At 42.0% G+C, this 20476-nt stretch overlaps 1 long non-coding RNA gene across 1 annotated transcript; it reads right to left on the bottom strand.

Moving 5' to 3' along the window:
* Positions 1-6291: 6291 nt before the first annotated feature.
* On the bottom strand, positions 6292-19880 carry LOC102382964. Its single transcript, XR_003094132.1, has 3 exons — positions 11247-19880; positions 11004-11057; positions 6292-8160 (listed from the first exon to the last, which is right to left on the bottom strand). It is a non-coding gene; the product is annotated as an uncharacterized LOC102382964 (long non-coding RNA).
* Positions 19881-20476: the final 596 nt, after the last annotated feature.

The raw sequence follows: 20476 nt of genomic DNA, 5'->3' as shown, positions 1-20476 counted from the left end.
CTTTCCTGCCTGGAGCAGGGGGATGTACCAGGTCCCTTCCAACTCTAGAAATCTATGAATCTATGAACTGATGACCAGATAAGAATAAATCTAAGTAGGTGTCTAAAATTTTTAAAGAGCAATGTCCATGTTATTGTTGGAGCTATAGGACAGTGGATAGTCTCTAACTAGACAGACAGTGGGAATGAAGTCTGAAATTCAGTTTTCAGTAGAGTCAGGAGTGAAACCGAATGCACAGTGAAGGAAGTTACATTGCTTGACACTCAGCCAGTTGATGGAACATTATTGCCAGCTGAAGAGTTATGTAGCCAGACATAAGCCTATTCCTCCAGCCCACCTGTTCAGTCTGAGGGAGCAGGAACAGGACTAACTTCCTCTGCCAGATAAAGCTGCAGAGTAGCCAAATCATCTGATTGTAATTGTGTTTCAATTACACCACAGATCAACACTTTGTAAGTAGCGAAGCCTTGATGAAACATGGGTTTTTTGGCTATTGGTATAATGCTAGAGGCAAATATTAATAGAAAAATATCTAGAGCTAGAAGATATAATATATTATTTATATTATTGCTGTCACAGTTTTTGAATGACAACAAGAGATTATAGTTTTACCTTCAGCTGCCTATACATGTGCTGGTTTGTACTCTAATTAAAATGACCCAGTATGGCATCACTGTCACAATGTTTAAGCACTCACATGTTTTAAAATGGCTTTGCGGGTGGTTTATCTAAACCTTGTCAAATGAGCTTTAGAAAAAGTATCCTGCAGCCATTTTTAAATGTGTGGGGGCTTAATACACATGTCAGTGAGACATTTTAATTAGAACAGCTCTCTGAGAACCACTCTAGTTAAAATGTCCTGCCATCCTCCTACCCCTGAACACATGTATAGGCATCCTTAGTTTTTAGTTCACTGCAATGTTAGCACAACATTCAAGTGGTGTGAGGACCACAGGAGAGATCTGGTCAAACAACTGCATGTACTGGGAATCTTTCTACAAGGTAGAAATGATGGAGGAGGAAGGAGAAAGAGAACTCTTTTTTGCTCAAATTCCTGATCACTGGGTAAGGAGTAATACTGCATTTACTCCAATCCAAGATAAGGTTTTTACTATCATTCAACATGGGTGTGTGTATGTGTGTGGAGGGGAGAGCCCTTTATCTTGGATTTGAGTTCAAGGTTGGGGTGGTAGTGGGAGGGGATGGCAGGCAGCTGCTGTGGCTCTGGTTCCATACCCAAGCCTAAGGATAGAGGCACAGCCACAGCAGTTGTCTTCGCCCCACCTTTGCCTGCTTCCCTGCCTACCCCCTACAGGCTTGGCCCCTCCTCTCCCCTTGCTGCTTACCATTAGGCATGGCTTTGGCTTTATTCCCTCCTGGGCATAAGCACAGGAGAACTCCAGCCCCTGCCTGGCCATGCAGCAGCAACAGCAGCTGCAGCTGCAGTATCTGACCAGGCTGGGGTATAGGGTATGAACAGACATTACAGACTGCACCTCTGTGCCTCCCTAAAATTGTTATGGCCACACAACAGGGAAGCAAACAGATGTCTATACCACTTGTCATGCCAAAAATGCCACAAATTTGTGACCCTGAAAAAGGGTTTGTGACTCCAGGAGCACTTGCTCAGTTTTCCCTGATTACAGAGTCAAACCCCAGAGATTCCTTGTGGAGCAGGGTGGTATTTCTGTAAGCAAGGAACCTCAGTTTTCTCCACATGCAGAGATGTGCCCTGGACGTTCCCCAGGGCATGGCTCTGTAAGAAGGATCTGCACAGGATCAGTAGGCAGGACAACAGATGTTATATGTTTCATCTAATGAAAAGGATCAGCACAGGTGCTCTACATCATTTGGCAACTTCTTTTTATACCCTGAGTCAGCTGTGGAAGTCACAAACTCTTGCCTCCAATCCAGCAGTAGCAGTAGTTTCAGCTCCTCTTCCCTTGTAGAAGGAAGGAAGGAATTTTGATTAGAAAAAGGTGGACAATATTGGGAAAAGGAACCTTGGGGTAGCCAGGGCAGATTGCAACCTTTGTGTCATTGACTGACACAGATGTGGGATGTCAGGGTTCAGGGGTTAAGGGTAAAAACCTTGGAGACCAGAAACAAGGAGTCCAAGAATTAAAGGAAGGCATGGGCAGCCTAAGGTCTAATTCCAGTCAAGCCAGGAATTAAAACTGGTTTATGATTGATGTAAGCCATTGATTGAACTGGGCAATCCCAAACAGGAACAGGCAGGGCAGGAACAGATTAGGCAGGAAGTGGACAAGGATTTAGGCAGGAGCAAAGCGCAGGTTCAGGTTAAGAAGGCCAGCAGGAACATGGCTAGGGAACAGGGACCAGGAAGTAGATTAGGAAAGTCAAGGCATGTCTACATGTTCATTAATGTGCCTTAGGTAAAGCACATTAAATTTTGTACCTCCAGGTGCCTATACACATGCAGTGAGGCTGCTCTGGTGCACTGTTAAAGCACCATTTTTAAGCACTGGGACTCTGATACATGTGACTCTCTTGGAGCTACTCTAATTAAAGCAGCCCCACTCCTGGAGCATGCCCTCCATTGTCAGGTACTAGAAAAAGGTACATTAGCCTGTTTTAATGGGCATTAGCTAAAGAGCAACGGTTTTTTTGTGATGCTATAATGTACATTGAAATACACTAATGTGCATAAAAGCTCACATGTAGATGTGCCCTCAGAGTCCGGGATCAGGAGCCAGGATTAAGCCCAAGGAATTTAGACTAGGCATCAAAAGCAAGAGCACTGAAACTAGTCAAGAGAAAAGTTTTTCTGTTGAAAGCCCACAGAGCAGGTGTGGAGCTCTTGACTATAAATAGTATTGCCAATTCATGATGAAAAAGGATTTTTTTCTCATTAAATCCTCAGTTGATGGACTCACATGAGCATGTAAAAAGTTCAGTAATACATATCTAACCCTCACAATTGTGCAGAAAATATAATCCTTACAGGCTCAAATACCAGAAGGCAAATAACCCCCATCATCTTATTTTATAAAAAGTTAGATTTTTTTAAAGTTCAATTTGATGATTTTGGAAGAACCTGATTCATGATTAGTGACCCTTAGGGACTGACAAGGAGAAGGGGATATAACAGTAGTCAGGAAAGCACATTTTGGGAAGAGGCTGAGTGCAGTAATCACTCTGGAATAGAAAAACTTGGAGGGGCATGGCGAGTGGAAGAATGGGAAAGAGGAAGAAAGTAGAAATAAGTAAAGTTTGAGACAACCTGGGAATTTGAAAGAAGATGGTAGGGGGTGTGGAGGATCCTCGGCGTGAGAGATATTAAATTAATGTGTGGGGTGGACATCTAAAAGATCAGTGATAAAGATGAAGATAAGAAAGTAGGAAAAAAAAGAAAGAGGTTGGAAGAAGAGAAGGACAATAGTGGTGTCTTGGGAAGAAGTAACTGGGTTTCTGATGTGTCTTAGTTGTAAAAGGCTTAGTTTCTGATATGTCTTAGTTGTAAAAGGCTAGTAGAGGAGGCAGAGATGACTGCGAACACCTTGGAGGGCAAACATTTGGGGAGAGATGATGCGGGGGAGGCTGGAAGAGGAAATGGATTTGGAAAAGAGGAAGAGACAATTAGGTGCTTGGATGGGGAAAAAAGGAACCAAAATAATAAATCACTAAATGTATGCCTAAGTTGAATTGATGCTGTGAAAGGATGCATGGTGAAAATATATAAGTATACACAATACATAGTAAAAGAAAAATATTAAGTAGAAATATTTTATATGATATATTTGTGCACACATATGTGTTACTTTATGTTGGGCTTCAGGAGTCATACCTCAGAGAGGAGGTATTAAAAAAACCCCAATGTAACAGTAAAAGTTCTTTTTTTGTTGGAGTCCACAGAATAACATGTGAAATGATGCCTGGTGAGAAGGCTCAGACAAGAAATTGTTTCTCCTCAACATAGAAAATTTAATTGGAAGCTAGGTAAATATTTATTAAAATATATATTTCCTTTCTACCTTTGTGGAGGGGAGGGAGGAATGTATACTATCTGAAGCGGAATGGCCTGTCAGACTAATGAGATTTTTACCCTCTTTATTTTAAGTAATCTTCCTTAATACATTTTCTTATAATCTTTATTTCAGCTAGTGAAAGTTGTCTTAGAATTAAATATATAAATAATTGTGTAGAAAAATTAAATATATACATACAATATATTTGAGCCAAAATTTAATTGTTGTTGCTTGCATTTTACCTAAAAAGTGTATCACTTTCATATTATCTGCTACGGTCAGAGGTACAGAAACCTATCTATTTTACTCTGAGTTTTATATTGTACCAATCACTGTGATATTTGGAGGACTTGTTCAGTCTTTCAGAGTTTAGAGTTAAAACATAGGTATGAATATTTAAAATGATTACTTTTTCTGTACTTGCGGTATCAATGCAATTTTGCTCTCTGAATTTCCCTCTTGTCCCTGAATACATTTGGAAATAAGCTGTTGTATCTCAATGGGAATTTCCTAGTGAAAAACTTAAAAGAAAGAAAGAAAATGAAGGAAAAAAGAAAATAAAGGAGATTAGGTTTACATTTTGATTAAGAAAAAAAAATACCCATGTGCCAAGAAGCTGGATAGTCTAGGATTGACTAAAATATATATAATCTTTCATGGGTATGTTGCTGGCTTTAATCCAGTCCAGGACCTTCCTCCTTCAAATTCTTCTTTTGAAGTCAGTGTGAGTTACTTAAATCTAGCATACAAGAATTGCGTTTTCGAGGTCATGTGTTATCAAAATCCATCCTTATGAATTGCAAAAGTTTGTCTGCACTGCAGTTATTTCTCTGACAGTTGTATTTCACTGCTTTAAATACCTTCAAGGTCTCACATTTAATGTATCCTTATCTCCATATCCCATTCTATTCAATACTGTTCTATTCATGTCTACACTGCCATCAACTGTAGAGGTATCTATTCTATCAAGTACTGCTAGTAGTGTTGCTGTGGCAGCTTGGAGCTCAACATGGGCTGCATATTCTGAGGAACAACAAATACTCAGGTGATTAGCCCATGAAGTTCATAATGTCATTGCTACTCTGCTATCAGTACTGAGGCTAATTAGTTTAAAACTAGCTTGAGTATTTCTATGTGAGTTGCTATCAGAGCAGTAACTGCAGTGTAGACAAATTTCTACTCTATGTAGCACTTTTCTATGTTAAAAGTCCCTAGTGTGCTCACCCCTAGTCCCTAGTGTACGAAGTCCCTAGTGTACAAAGTCCTGCTAGTGTGATCATCCCTGTAGTTTCTGAGTGTCTTCTATCTAGAGCAGAGCTTTCAAAACTGTGTGCTGCGACACATTAGTGTGTCGGCGGCAGTGTGTAGGTGTGTCGCGCGAAATGCAGAAAATTTTGCGGAAGGGCACCGCGGAGCTCCCTTACTCGCGTCTGCTTCCCTTGGCCCCTCCCCCGGAACTGAATTACTGTGTCGCGAAATGATGCATGTCTAAAAAGTGTGTCACCAACATGAAAAGTTTGGAAAGCTCTGATCTAGAGCATTAAACAGCAAGACTAAAATCTGCCATGAATTTGTTCCCTTTTCTTCTCCCCAGGTAGAGAATAGTGGGGTATTTTCATGTTGGAATTCTTTACATCTACAGGTGACCCTCGCCACTCGCAGGGGATATGTTCCTGTGATCCCCACAAATGGCGAAATCCGTGAATAGGGCACGGCGTTCATGAACGCAGTCTGCATTCATGAACGCAGTGCCCCCAGTGGCTGGTGGGGGGGACATGGCTCTGGCAGTGGCAGTAGGAGCCTGGCGGCAGCAAGCACACAACTCCCAAGGAGCTCTGGTAAGTGTTTACAGTGTATTTAAAATGTAGGTTCGGCATCCACGAATACCAAGGGTTTCCTGTACAGTCTCCCCCAACTATCCCCATCTCTGGTGCATGCATATGGAGGACGGACCTATAAACGGTCCTTAACTGCTTCTCTCAAGCATACCAGTACCTGGGACTGATCCTTAACATCAGAAAAACAAAGGTGCTTCACTAGCCTGCTCTGGGATAATTAACACACCTGGCAAAGATCCTCATTGATGAACAGTTGCTGGAGAATGTTGAACGCTTTGCATACCTTGGTAGCCATTTCTCAAATAACACCAACATTGACATGGAGATCCAGTATAGGATCCGATGTGCCAGCTCTGCCTTTGGGAGACTGAATCATTGTGTGGTCAAGGATCACAAGATCAGGACTTGAACAAAGCTCCTACTATAAAGCTGTGGTAATCTCAACTCTTCTCTATAGCTGTTAAGCTTAGGTGATCTACAGGGACCACCTGAAAAGTCTAGAACACCATCACCAGCACTATCTCCAGAAGATCCTTGGCATGAAGTGGGAGGATTGTTGCACAAATACCAGTGTCCTCATCAATGCTACCACCACCGGTATGGAAGTATTGATTATTCAACATCAGTTGCTGTGTACAGGGCATTGTGTGTACATGCCTAATGTATTTTTACTGATACAACTGCTATACTCCCAACTCAGCCAAGGACAAAGGACATGTGGGGGCCAGAGGAAACACTTCAAGGATGTACTCAAGCAAAACATTAAGAAGTGTGGCACTGACACCACAAATTGGGAAAAACTAGCTTGGGACAGAGCTACATAGTGATGCCTTGTGAGAGAAGGTACATCCTACTTTGAGGAAAACCATTTTGCCCTGGAGGCAGAAAAACAACAGAAATGGAAAGAAAGCAAACAAGGCTGAGAAATCCATGGTCCAACTCTGCTTTTAGCCACCACCTGTGGCATTTGCCAGAGAGTCTGTGGTTCTATGATCGCCCTTCTTAGCCACCAGTGGACTCATTTACAACCCTTCACTTGACCCATGGGATTCATCATCCTCTATTTTGAAGGATTTCTGCTGCCACTGCTGAAGTTACAATTACAGCCTTCTCCTTAGAACTCAAGGAAGGCTTTTAGGGGCTATCTTCACTGCCTCCTGACACTGGGTATGCTTCTAAGAAATAAGACCGACCCATTGTGTAAACCCTGTGGCTTGAAAATTTGTGGAGGAGATGGCTGGACATGGCTACAACTGCATATCTAAGCACCAGTAGTGTAAGGATGGGTGTCTGTGGCAAAAAAAGAGGTGTAAAGCCATATTAATTACTAATATTCCTTATCCTTGTTTTATGTGAGGAGCTTTTCAAATTCCAAATGATTCTAATTTCATGGTATTATTGGGAAATGCAATACCCAGGCAGTAGACAAGCTTCACATACTATAAGCATACTATTCTCCACCTGGGGAGAGGAAGAGGGAACAAATTCATGGCAGATTTTAGTCATACTGTTTAATGCCCTAGTTGTGAGTTTAATTCACTGCCCTCAACAGCAGTGAATTTCAGTTGCTGCTTCTACCCACTGCTCCAGAACCAGAAGGTACAGACTGGTCTGGGTGCAGTCTTAGGCAGCTACACCTCTGACAAGCACCATGTTTAGGCTGTCTGTCCTGTGTGTTCCAGGGTGAATGCTTGAGGCTGCATTGAGTCATCTTTTCTACAAATTTGCAAGCTGGTGTGCAGGTGAACAGGGCTTATTTCTTGGTGGCATGCCCAGTCTCAATGTAATGTTCCTTGAGCTGAGGCAAATAAGAACCTTGAAGTTTAGGAAAAAGACTTTGAACTTGATTTTGTGTTCTATGGGAAGTTAGCATAGGTTGTAAAGAAAAGATTTGACGTGTTTACCAAAGCTTGTGAGGAAATGTACTGTACTATTCTGCAGCAACTGGAGTTTCCTAAGTATGTGGAGGCATCATGCACAAGTATATCACATTGCTGTGTAGTCTAGCTGAGAGGTGATGAAGGTATGAATACCTAAGGACAGGTCATGATTCCATTATGGTGAATAAAGTCTCCTAACCAATCAGAGATAGAAAGTATTAGTTGTGGATAATTATATAACTCTGGAAGGGAGATAATCTTCGGTTCTAGCTCTTGCTTCCTGTCCCTAATGAATTTTGTACTTTAAATAGTCATCCATTTTATTTAATGACAATCGCTGGAGGTGGAGCAGGGCAGCTGGTTTCCTGTGAGGGCAGTAGCTTCCTCTCTTGCGAAAAAGGAGTCCAGTTCTGTAGTCATGTTGTCCTTATGTCCCCATAAATCTTGTCTGTCCTATGCAATAGACATTCTTTTAAATGCTTTCAGACAGTATAGAATGCTTTTAGCCAAGACTCCCTCCCAGCTTGATGAGAAGGGTGCTTTCCTGAGAAATGAGAGGTCAAGGAGCTTTTGGTGAGGTGGACCTAGAAAAAAGGTCTCTCACTTACTAGTTATGTTCTAGCCATGTGGTTTCCTGGCATTTTCCAGCCTGTCTGTTGCATTTCTCCAATGAAGGCTTGGGGACTAACATAGAGGTTGTGTACTTTTCTAGATGGTATTGGATTGCATTACAAGTTAAGTTGATTTAGTTGCCTAAGGGCATTTTTACAGGTGTTCCTGACATGGCACCAGGCACTTTTAATTAGTGAGCTGCACTAATTAAAATCGCTCAGTGTTAGTTCAAAGCCCACAGCTACCATTTTCTCAGTGCAGAGGCGTGATGCACTGCTGTTACACATGACGCACAATGCTGCCAGAGTGCATCAATTTATTTGCTCAAGCAGACTCAATTAATCAAGTCTACTCCAACGTGCTGGATTTCCAGTGCACTGGAGCAGTCTCCCTGCATGTGTGTAAGTGTCCTAAGTGTCCATAACAGATCATTTATGAACATGTGTAGTTACTTAGGTCTAGTCACACAGGGTAGGATGAAATAGGGCTTAATGACTTAATGCTTAAAAGGTAGGAAAGTCCTATCCAGTTAGACCTGGGATAAATAAGATCAGGGCCTTAATCAATGATGGAGGCAATGCTTCCTTTTTGGTGATCCTAATATTTGGCATGTGTTTTATTTTATATAGTAAAACTATCACTCATCCAGCATAACTAGACAGGGCTGGCAATCCCCAAACCCTTTATTTCTGCAAAAAAGGTTCACTGTACTCTGAAGAATATTGGAATATCTATTTTCCTTCTTTCCCATAAATGTACTCCCTAATAATGTATTAAAACATTTGCTTCTGACACAGAATCTTATTTCACCGAAGTGTTTGTGCATCACTGTACTGTGCAAAGCTGAAATGGAAGAAGCATTACAAATATAAAATCTGTGTCCTTTGTTAAAGTACCAAGATCTGATTCTCAGCAGGCTGGCCAGTAGTTCCTAGTTTAATTAGGTGTGACAGGAGTTGAACCATACTTCTAAGATTTGCAAACCCTGTGCTTCAGGCCTATAGCGAGCCTAGTTATAATTCCTGGTAGCTACAAATTGTGCTTATAGTATGTGAAGCTTGCCTACTGCCTGGGTATTGCATTTCCCACATATACCATGAAACCAAAATCACTTGGAATTTGAAAAGCTCCTCACACAAAACAAGGATAAGGAATATTAGTAATTAAGCCATAAACTTGTACATGTAAACTTTATTTGAGCAATACAGTGTATTTGGTATTTTTACCATCAATATCTCAGTTAATCCAATATTTGTCTCCTTGCAAAATGGATTTATGCCAGCCAAATTGGATTACAGCAGTATTACATGCTTGGAAAGATGCCTCTCCTTTCTTTTTATAAACCCTTGACTTAAAAAGGGGACTTCTTGTTTAGTTATATAAACTGTCAATCTAATATCTGTTTAGTTTTATAATGTTGGCCTAATGTATAGCAAACATACCCATCTTGGTTTATTGTTGAAGAGAGAGCTGTCAAGCTGACTACCTTTCACAACTATTACTCTTTTCTTATATGAAAATAACTTTAAGAATCTTTAACAAGTTAAGACCAAGTAATGGCTAATATAAAAATGGAATAGTTGCATTTCATTCAAGCCACAGTGATGGGTTTTCAGAGGGAAGGTAAATAACATTCATAACCTGATGTGTGTTTTGCTTCAAACTACCATACATAGCAGTCCTAATATTAATGACATTACTAACAGGAACGTAAATGTGAATTTGTTTGTTGCATTGCCTTATTTTGATACATCTTTCCCAAACTGTATATCAATTGAGTTTTAAGCCTGGAAAGGCTTTCTGACTTGGTTTTGTGTTACAGACAGACAGTTAATCAAGCAAATGCCTCTGGGTTCATCTTTTTTACAGAGAACCTGAATTTATCTAGCTCTTAAAAGAATGATAGACTAATGCTATCAACCTGTAGACTATTTTACTTTGCTCTTCATTGATTAATCATATTAGATTAAGTCCTTAGAAAGATACAAGAGCAATTCTAAATTGAAAGCTGAAGCTGGGTTGCTATAAACCTGAGTTTCATTTTAATTCTATCTAGACTTTCCATCAAGTCCAATACAGTAATCACATTGGGAATTTATATAAGTGCTCCAGGAATTGGGGGTGTGGGGGGGATGCTCCAACAGCCACTCCAATTACAGTGCCTGGAGTGTCTTGTGTAACAACATCCTCATTCTGGAAAATGGTGGAGGGGGTGCTTTAACTAAAGCTTGTCGAATAAGCTTTAGTTAAAGCATCCCTGCCTCCATTTTTCAGTGCGGGGGTGCTGAAACATGAGATGCTGAAGTCTGCTGGAGTGTGGTAATTACTATGTGTACCAGGGTGATATTCAACCCTATTCCTTAGTAGGGATACTCTCCCAAGAGGGGAGGGAAGTCAGGTTACAGAAGGGCACAGACACTGGCACAAGGCACAGCTGTGCCTTGTTACACACTGGGTAAATGGGCACAGTAGATTAGAGTCAGGGGGTTACAAAGAGGAAGACTTCAGGGGCAGCAGATTGCCCCCAGGGGCACACAGAGAGATGGGAGAGAGCATGGCCAGCATGAGTAGAGACAGATTGGGACAGAGAGAGCTCATGCAGCCAAGCCTAACTCACTGGGTGAAATGAACTGTGGTGAGGGATCAGTGAGAGGAAAAGGATTCTAAAACCTGTGAGCACTTACCTGGTGGGTCTGACGAGGGAAACTCCTGGTGGGACTGAGGCAGGAAGCAGGGACCTGCAAAGAGAGAAAAAGAAAAGGAAAGGTTAGGACCTAATCTCTCTAGTGTTGTTTGCAACTGTTACAGGAGGGACGGCAGGGTCACCGTGCTAGCCCTTGCCACCTCCTTTACTGTGCCAAGCTTCAGATTTGCACCCTCCTATTCTTGCCCACCATGACGATATGTTTTTTTTGTAGGGAGGCTACCTCTCCGCCACTTGGCCACAGTTCTCCTGCTCCGGGTGTCCGGCGTGTCTAGGCCTTGCGGGTCTTCTCTATACGCCGCCCTTCTCACCACGGCTCTTCCCCCTGCAAGGTTGCCCTTCTCACCACGGCTCTTCCCCCTGCAAGGTTGCCCTCCTCACCAGGCCCTTCTTTGGAGCTGGTACCCTTTAATCTGCAAGCAGTACCTGCAGTCAGGATTCTCCTTGTATCATGCTCCAGGAGTTTCTCTCTCTCTCTGGCAGGGAGCGCCTGCTGTCTTAGATGCCAATCAGCAAATGCCTCTGGTCTCAGCTACCCTCTTCCCTTCTCATAAGAGCCAGGCCTTGCCTCTTATAGCCCTGACCGCTGGCAGGTGTGAGTCATTTGCTGCCTCCCATTACCCTGGCAACCAGCACCTGAGGAGTCTTCCGTGCTCTCTCAGTAGCAGGCACCTTAGTGTCCTGCTACAGCAACCAAGTGGGAAAAATGAAAGTAAAGTTGTGGACAGTGATTGTAGCTGTGGTGGGCTTGCCACTTCTGCCCAGCAAGCCAGGCTTGGAGAAGGACATTTCAGATTGGTGGAACATTTCCACCAATCAGGTAACAGTGGGGAGGGGCTTGCCCTGCCTTTGCTGGGTGGTGAGGGGGGTGAAGAGCCCCTGGACTTTATTGAAGACGGTGCTTTGCAGCTCTGGTGGACTTAGGGGCAGGGCCTTCAGTGTAAATAAAAGTCTAGTATGCTCAGCATGCTGGACAGATTTGGCAAGGGACGGCGAGGAGAGAGGAGCTCCAGAGAAGGTCATCATTGGGACCCCGCCTGAGCCTCGATGGTGTGTGGATCAGTGCACAGCGCTCAGGCTCTGGGAACTGCTCAAGGTAGCTTGAGCCACCGAACCCAGCAAGTGGCTGGGTGGGGCGGTGCATGGATCAGTGCACATAGAACTGGCCCTGAGAGCAGCTCAAGGCTGCTCAGGCCCCACACGGTGCACAGGTTGGCACATGGAGAGTCAACCTCGAGAGCGGCTTGAGGCTGCTTAAGTTAGCCCCGGCTGTAGGCCAGGTAGCCAGAGCCCTGCAGTGTGGCTCAGTGTTAAACTAAAAGAGCCCCAGTGCCCAGAACAGGACCCAGGAAGGGGAAAGACCCCTGGTGTGAGGCTGGGGAACTGGAGCCAGTAAGGTCTCAGCTCCTGTAGAAGCTCCCTGGATGCCCAGTGCAGGGCACCTGCCATCGAGAGAACCAGAGGCACTACTGGAGAGAGGCCTTTGCAGGACTGGCTACCAGGGGACAAACCTTGTCTGTTCAGAGTGGGAGTGTGAGTTGCTGGGGAAATGGGTCCCACAGGGGAGGCAGCCTTGGGAGGGGAGAGTCCGGAGCCTCCACCCTGTTCCATTGTGGGGGTGGGGGGCGTGTCCACATCCTGGGCCCTAAAGGGGAGTGGCTCCAGGGAACACCCCATGGGGTGCTGATCGCACCTCATATTTTGTGATTGATGTTTGTTTTGTATTGTTGATCTTAATATAGTTATGGGTACTCCATAAGGGGGTTTATATTGGTTTCTAAGTTGATGCTTATATGTGTTTATTATGTTAATGCCTTGACTTACCTGTTCCAGGGTGTTAATGTTCATCTTTGCAGGGGGGGTTAATTATTACCTGTGCTGTGGGTCACCTGTACTGAGTTCCCAGTTACCTGTTCTATGTTTTGCAGTCCCTCAAAGTAGTACAATGTGTTATTTGCAGGTTATTGTATATGGTGTCACATACTAATTCTACTGTAAATATGTAATGTCTCTTATTCATATTTATTTTTTTGTATAACAATACATTTGTATATAGTTAAGTGCTTGGTCCCAGCCTGGCTCTATAGAGAAAAGAGGGAACTGCTCCTCAGTGGCAGGCCCGTCTTGCAGCACTCTTGTCTGACCACCCCATCCCTTCCACTTGCAGACAGGGCACACCCCTGGGTGTACCCAGGTTACATAGCAAAGAAGCTTAATAAAACCAATTTTCATTTTGCTTACTAGCAGGGTGATGGATTGCATGATCTCTCAGGACTTAACATATTTTCTCATTCTTTCAATAACAAAGGCGTGGCAGAAGAGTCCCTAAAGGGGAGAATTCATTGATCTACCTTACCCTGGCTACACTAGGCTCCATCAAACTTGATTAATTGATTAATCAAGTCTGCTCCAATGCGCTGTAATTACAGCAGGTAGGAGCAGTCTTGTTGCACGTGTGATAGGTACCCTTAGAGGTTGCAGGTATACATATCATAAGCACAAGGGGGATATAAGCATAACGTAGTAAGTGCAGAAAAGTCATGGATAAATATCTGTAAACACATGATTTGTATCTCTTCAGCAATTTCTTGTAGGGTTACTGTAATCTTTTCTCCCAAATGTAGGGTTGTTCGCATCTTCTCTCCCACTTTTCCTTGGTCAGGGAGCAATATAAAAGGATAAAAGTTACTGTCTGCCACAAGCTCTTGGAGCCCTGTGTTAGGGGAAAACTCTGTTTCCCTAGCTGTTTCTTTCTTTTCATTGGAATATAATGGATAGGGTTTGTGAGTCATCATTGTTTCTATCTTGGCTCTCAGCAACCTACCTCCTGCAAGCTAAATTCAGTCTGTGGAGCTCTTGATTTTACCCCATGGACCAAGATGCTTCAGTAGTGAGGGGCTTCTCTCATGCCACATCACAGGCAGGCAACCAGGGGTTTGGCATTGGGGACTTCTTCCATGCTGCACTGCAACTTGGCCCTAAGGGCTTTGGTACTGAGGGGATTTGCCAAGGTAGAGCTATTGCTTGGTGGTGAAGGGTTTTGTTCATGATATCCCTGCTGCATCCAAACAGCAGGGATATCAGCTAAATCTTAGGTCTGGCCAGCCCTGGAGCCAAACTGTTTTGCCCACCACTGCATAGAGGTTGCAGATCACTGCTTTATTTAGCTTAAATACCAGATCTACCTAAACATGTGGCTCTCCAAAGTCTCAGAGAAGTTACTAGGTTTCTAATATGGCAATTGTCAATCCTCCTGGATAGTGATTTATGCACGAGGGTCACCCACACCTTTGATGCATATGCCTGAGCAGGAATTTTTTTTTCAGAGGAGTGGAAGATGCCCAGACCTGCCATCCTCTCTTTAGGCCACTGAGACAGAATCCAAAGACCAGACTGAGTCTAGATGTTTGCTGCCTCCATGGCTGTAGTTGTATAAGTGTCAGAATTGAACCCAGGTCTCCTGTATGATAGGCAAGGATTCTACCACTGAACCACAGGGGACTCCAGGCTTCTAACAATTAATGCCAATAATATTCCTATATCTGCAACTTTAGAAGTTCTTTAGCTTAATGGGTAGAAGTTTGTATACTAGAACTAGTAAGTCTTGAGCTTTTGCATCTATAATACACAGTGGGTGCATCTACACGTGCCCCCCATGGCACAGCTGTTACTGCACCATCATTTAGTACTTCCTTTAGGAAGTACCAAATGATAGTACAGTAACAGCCATTACCGTGCAGTCCCAGCAGTGCACAGTTATTTTTAGCAGCTACGTTGCCATAGCGAAGTGCTATAGCAAGGTAGCTCATCACTACGGCAACATAACATTGATGTCATGGTTTGTACCTGCCCATGCTATGTTGCTGTAGTGGCAAGCTACTGTAGTGAATCACTACGACAATGTAGTAGCTTGTGTAGACGTGCCCAGCAAACACAAAATCCATGCATCTTCCTTCTCATCCTCTTTCTCTCCATTTTCATTTTTCTCTTGTTCCCATTCCTAGCCTTCCATTTCCTCATCTGTCTCTTCCTATTCCTTTGCCTTTCCTTTACTCCATCCAATCCTTCAGATACCTTTATTCATATCGTTTCCTTTCTCCACCCTACTTCCCATTCTTTCTCATTCTATGACAGCTCTTACTTCTTCTCAAAAAGGTGCAATGATAGGAGGAAAAGATTAGAATCAACTAAGCCAAGCTATTTACTACTGATGGCTTTCTGGAGCTGAGGTGCTCAGTGCAATCAAATTACAAAACATGATATAACAAAACATTAGTGTCATTTGGCATTAATAGGTGGATTTGCTGCTAGCCTTGGCAAAGTGATTGGAGACTTAAATGGGATGTGAGATTTGTTTAAATGCTACCTGTCCGCATCTGAGAGTCTCCAGATGAGGATTAAGGCAGATGAGGATTAAGGCATGGTGTTAGAACAGAATGGTATTTCAATAGTACCTGTTTTGCTTAAGATACAGAGAGTATCTTTAGCATTTTTGGTTCCTGATACAGAGGGTATGTCACTATTGCATCTGCAGCTCATAGGCATGCCTACATAAGAAGATGAAGTGTTTTTGCAGCACAATTTATGGATGCATTATTAATTGTGAATAATGGTTAATCGCAGTCATTATGTAGAGTTTTGGCCACTGCCCCTTCAGAAAGATATGGACAAATGAATCCAGAGAAGATTAACAAAATGACTGCAGATCTGAAAAATGAGCTAAGCTAAGCTAGCTAAGTTAAGACTAGATGAATTTGTAATAGTCTTCTAATATAAACACAGTTCTTATGAAGAGGAGGACAATTGTTTTTAAGGTATAGACACACATAAACTTGGAGACTTTCCAAAAGGGGAATGTTTTAAAATGGCAGCAGTTGTTACTTTTTGACCACTGCTTAATCCAGGGTTAAAGTTGGAACAGTTTTGCTACATTTGTATCATTCTGGGCTTGTACACATGTAACAGAATGTAAAAACTGTTGCCCTTTTGAAACATTCCTCTTTTGAAACAGCTCCAAATATATTTGTCCATAATTCCAGAATCCACAGGCAATGGTACATGAAGTAATGACTTCAATTGTAACAAACGTGATTTAGTTAGTAAGAAAGTCTTTACAACTATGAGAGCATTTAAGCACCAGCATGGATTACCTAGAGAGAAGTTTTAAACTGAAGGTTAGGTAAACATTTGTCTGAGATTGTTAGGCAGGTGTGATCCTGTCAAAACAGTGAGACTCAGTGACCACTTGAGGTCCCTTCCAGCACTATTTTCTTCAATTAATAAATTACATTGAGAAGACTCAAAAATATGAGGTACTTTACAGAACAAGTAAAGTTCCTGCTCTGTTTGAAAGATTATGCAAAGTCACATTACACAATTCAGGTTCATAAACAGACAGGGAAGAATAGGAACATGATAACAGCAGATCCTTGCTTTTCTTGAGTGCATTATGCATTTCTGTTGATGTTTATTTGTCTATTTTTTTTCTATTTTAATTGCTTTGCTTCTTGTAGGTGAGATGGTAGAAATGAATTTATCATCTCATGGCCATTCATAGTCAAGAAACAAATTAGAAAAGTTCCCTTTTGTTCTGGTGCTGATGAAATAGCATTGAAAGATTCTACATGTAGAAACATTGCAAGGAGAGAAGCATTAATTATTTCCCCTTGTCATAATGCTTGCCTGCTTGTCTTTTACTGGTTCTGACAACTGAATTAGGATAATTCAGTGTTGATACATACTGCTGGGTCAAAGGCAGCTGGAAACAGCTGCAGCACTTTTATACATGTGTGTATGTACATGGCCATAATGGCAACGATAAATATGTGTGCAGTCTGGTACTACATTCATGTCATTTAATTGTAGCTGTGGTTTGTAACTGTAACTGCAGGAGGGCAAGTTAATCAGATATGAATCTGAGGACAAAAATGTTTATCAAGCAATATGATAGCCAACAATCTAAGTATCTCTCTTGGCTGGGGACAAGTAGAAGCTCATGCAATTAACGTTTTATCCATATTTAGAATTAAGAGCACATTTTAAGATATATGGATATATGTGTGTTTTTTTGAACTAGTTGGTTTCCAATGTGCTACCTTGTTCTACCCATTTGATATTATAAGTGTCTGTATTGCATTATGTGCATTTGAGTTACAAATATTTGTATTTTTATTTGAAGTGGTGTGCATTTGCCACATTTTAATACATTCAGGGAAACATCCCTAGAGCTGAAATTTATCTGTGCTTCATTTATTTATACTTAATTCATGGCTGAAGTATTTTTGCTTAAAGTAATGTAAAGTCTGGCTTTGCTGTTGCTTCTAGACAGTGAAAATATGGTGAAACTGGCTATGGTTTTAATTAAAAACAGAGACATGGACAATGAAATGTGGAAAATGATCCTTTTGGAACACTAAAGAGGTAATTAGCCATGTGATGGTACCTTTGTGTGTGTGTGAATATTTAATATAAATAAACTAGACATGGCAGGTAGCAATCCCTGTTTTTAAGGTTGGTTGACCTTAATATATCCTGTTATAAGATATGGTTTTCATTTGGTTATAACTTGTAATTGTTTGGCCTGAAATTTTTTATGGTTAAATATCTCATGAAGCCTGAATAATTTTGGAAAATTTCAGTCCCAAATGATTTGGTCCAGTGATAAGGAACTTTAGTGGATTTTCTTTCTTTGCACTCCTATAATTTAGATAAAAGGTCTTTAAATTTGTCAGGGGATAACGTTTGTATCAGGGCTGTGACTTTTGCTGTTTTACTGATAGTCTCTATAAGCTGGAACAAGTTAAAAACCTTTGAAAGACTGCAGTCACCAAAAACCCGGGAAATTTATTAGATTTTAGCACCAACATTCTCAAAGATTCTGTCTACATTGGATGTGTCTACACGTGACACTACATCACTGTGACACTGCAGCTACATTGCTGTTGCTATGAAGACATAGCAGCTAAAATAACCATGCGTGGCACGCACGGTGCAGGGTGGGCTGTTACTGCACCATCATTTAGTACTTCCAACAGGAAATACTAAATGATGGCTCAGCAAGAAATGTGCCATAGGGACACATGTAGACATGCCCACTGGGCAGCTACATGAGATAATCATAGAACTAATCAACACTTTCCCTTCAATTGCACCTTTGGCCTGTTAAATCCAGGTTCTTCCTTCTCTCTGCCTTGGAGAAAAGTGGGGTGGCTTGCTGAAAGCATATGAGAGACAAAGGGACACATGAGGTAAATTAGACTGGGATGGGGAACAGTTTGGAAGGAGTAGAGATATTGGCATCAAGCTGGGGGGAAATACATAGAAGTGTTGATGAGCATTCAAACACACTCTCCTCCAAAGCCTGAAACAGTACCCATGATTAACCTGTGTGCTAGCCTACCCACTACTGCTGTCTGCTATTGTTTGCTCAGGTGACAGACATCTGATGATTAATTTAGGTGATGATATAAAGCCACATGATGGAATTTCTGGGGAGAGAGAAAGGGGGATATTTCTTGTTCATACCAATATCTGCAAGAGCTAGTTGTCTGAGTCCAGATATAAGAACATATCTTGACTGGTGAAGGCAATTGGCCTAATATTCTTGTTAGAGACATGTTACCCGTATTTGGAACTCATACCCAGAGTTATACCAATATGTTTCAAATGAGGTTGTTATTAGATGGTCATGTTGATGCATGGCCCAAAAAGCCTGGTTAGGTAAATACTTATTTCAGATATGCTCCTTTCAATAGCATAGCTAGTGGGGCAAACAGTGTAGCTGCTCTGAGTGCCAACTTGTTGGGGGGGAGAAAAATATCAGTTGCTGTTGCAGCCACATAGTAGTGCCAGTGGCATGACAACAGCTTGATGTTACCTCTGCTCCCAGTGTCCTGCTGTCCCAAGTGCTCAGCTGCTGACCCAGGTTACCAGCTGGCTCCTTAAGATACTTATCCATACATTTGCCACCTCATAACTCAATTACTGTCTGCAGCTCCATTTCAACACCATTAGGAACTCCAGCTGCAGCTTACTTATTAATTAAGTCTTTTGTTGAAAACATCTAACACCAATGATCTATTAGCTACACTTGCTACCAGTGACTTCCTTAATGGCATAAAAAGAGCTGGTCCTTGATGGCTAGAAAATGGTATTTAGAGGTTTGCTTTTGGGAATTGGCTTGTAGGTAAAGTAGATATGCATCAGAACAATACCCAGGGCAACGGGAAGGGTTACTTGATTTCTAAAAAGCCTGCTTGTGCTTTAAGGCCCTTTGTGTCTCACACAGGCAAGCAGACACACAAGCTGGGAAATTGTAGACTTGTACCACATTATTCCATAACATAAGATAAGGTGGCACCAGATCACAATGCTCAACTGCAGGGCCCTTGGGATTTCTGATTTTGGTACAGAGATCAAATTAGAAGACTGGGAAAGCCCAAATTAGGATGTGTGCATGTGATGGGCTTGTGAAGCAAAGAAATATCCTGACAGGACAGAATGTGGATGGTATGACAACAATAGAGAGATCAATCAGCAATGCCCAAAGATGAAGAGTCATCACAGAGGGGAAAAGATATAAAAGGAGGGATTTTAGAGCGGAAGAGGGTTCCTGAGAGGGGAACCCAAAGCCACCATGGACAGAGGACATACCACCAGCCTGTCTAATCTACACCACAGGCGGAGGGGGACGTGAGCCCTCCAACCTTCAGGTTGCTGACATCTGACATCCAAGAAAGAACCTCACAGTGAAGCTTGTGTACTGGCCAGATGTACCTTGACTCTATGAACCCTGGGACTGGTAGATAAATAGAATTGTTTGCATCATTCTTACGTGCTATTACTGTGTATCAATAAAATTCACCTATTATCAAATGAAGAGGTTGTGATCAGTCTGAGGGTTTGGGTTTGCCTGGAACAAGGTATCTTGGTCATAATCCAGTGCCAACAGTCCTAACTGTCTATAACAATACATGGATTGGTGCTAAATTGAGAAGTTCTTTCTTATTGTACTATACTTCCAGATTTGCCATCAGTAGTACTCCTGCTTTCAAATGTAGGGAGGAATTGCCAACAAGGTGTTTATCATAAAAGCTCCTTGACTCAGGAATTCAGGTCATCCTTGGTGTTCTGAGCCAAGCTATGATATACTTCTGAATAAAATTCAAGTCACTTGGTTTTTATCAGGCATGGTAGCATGAGTTGTCTTAGAGAATTTCAGGTTGTTACCACACATAGGTACCCCTGGTTAGTTGTGAGGGGGTTATTTGTTGAGGTTGATGATCAGTTGCTTTGTATGTGTGTAGCAATATTAACTGTCATTTTTTTTTCTTGCATTCCAACTCTGTTTATATTTGCTCTACCACTGGTCTATTACTCCCTGCCTTTTTTCCTAGTTTTCTGATAACCTGAGAAGTGTTTACCTAACTTATTCTGGGATTCAACTTCACTAGA

The sequence above is a fragment of the Alligator sinensis genome, unplaced genomic scaffold (genome assembly GCF_000455745.1).
Source record: "Alligator sinensis unplaced genomic scaffold, ASM45574v1 scaffold482_1, whole genome shotgun sequence".
Classification (NCBI taxonomy): Eukaryota; Metazoa; Chordata; order Crocodylia; family Alligatoridae; genus Alligator; species Alligator sinensis.
This window is presented reverse-complemented; position numbering and strand designations above follow the sequence as displayed.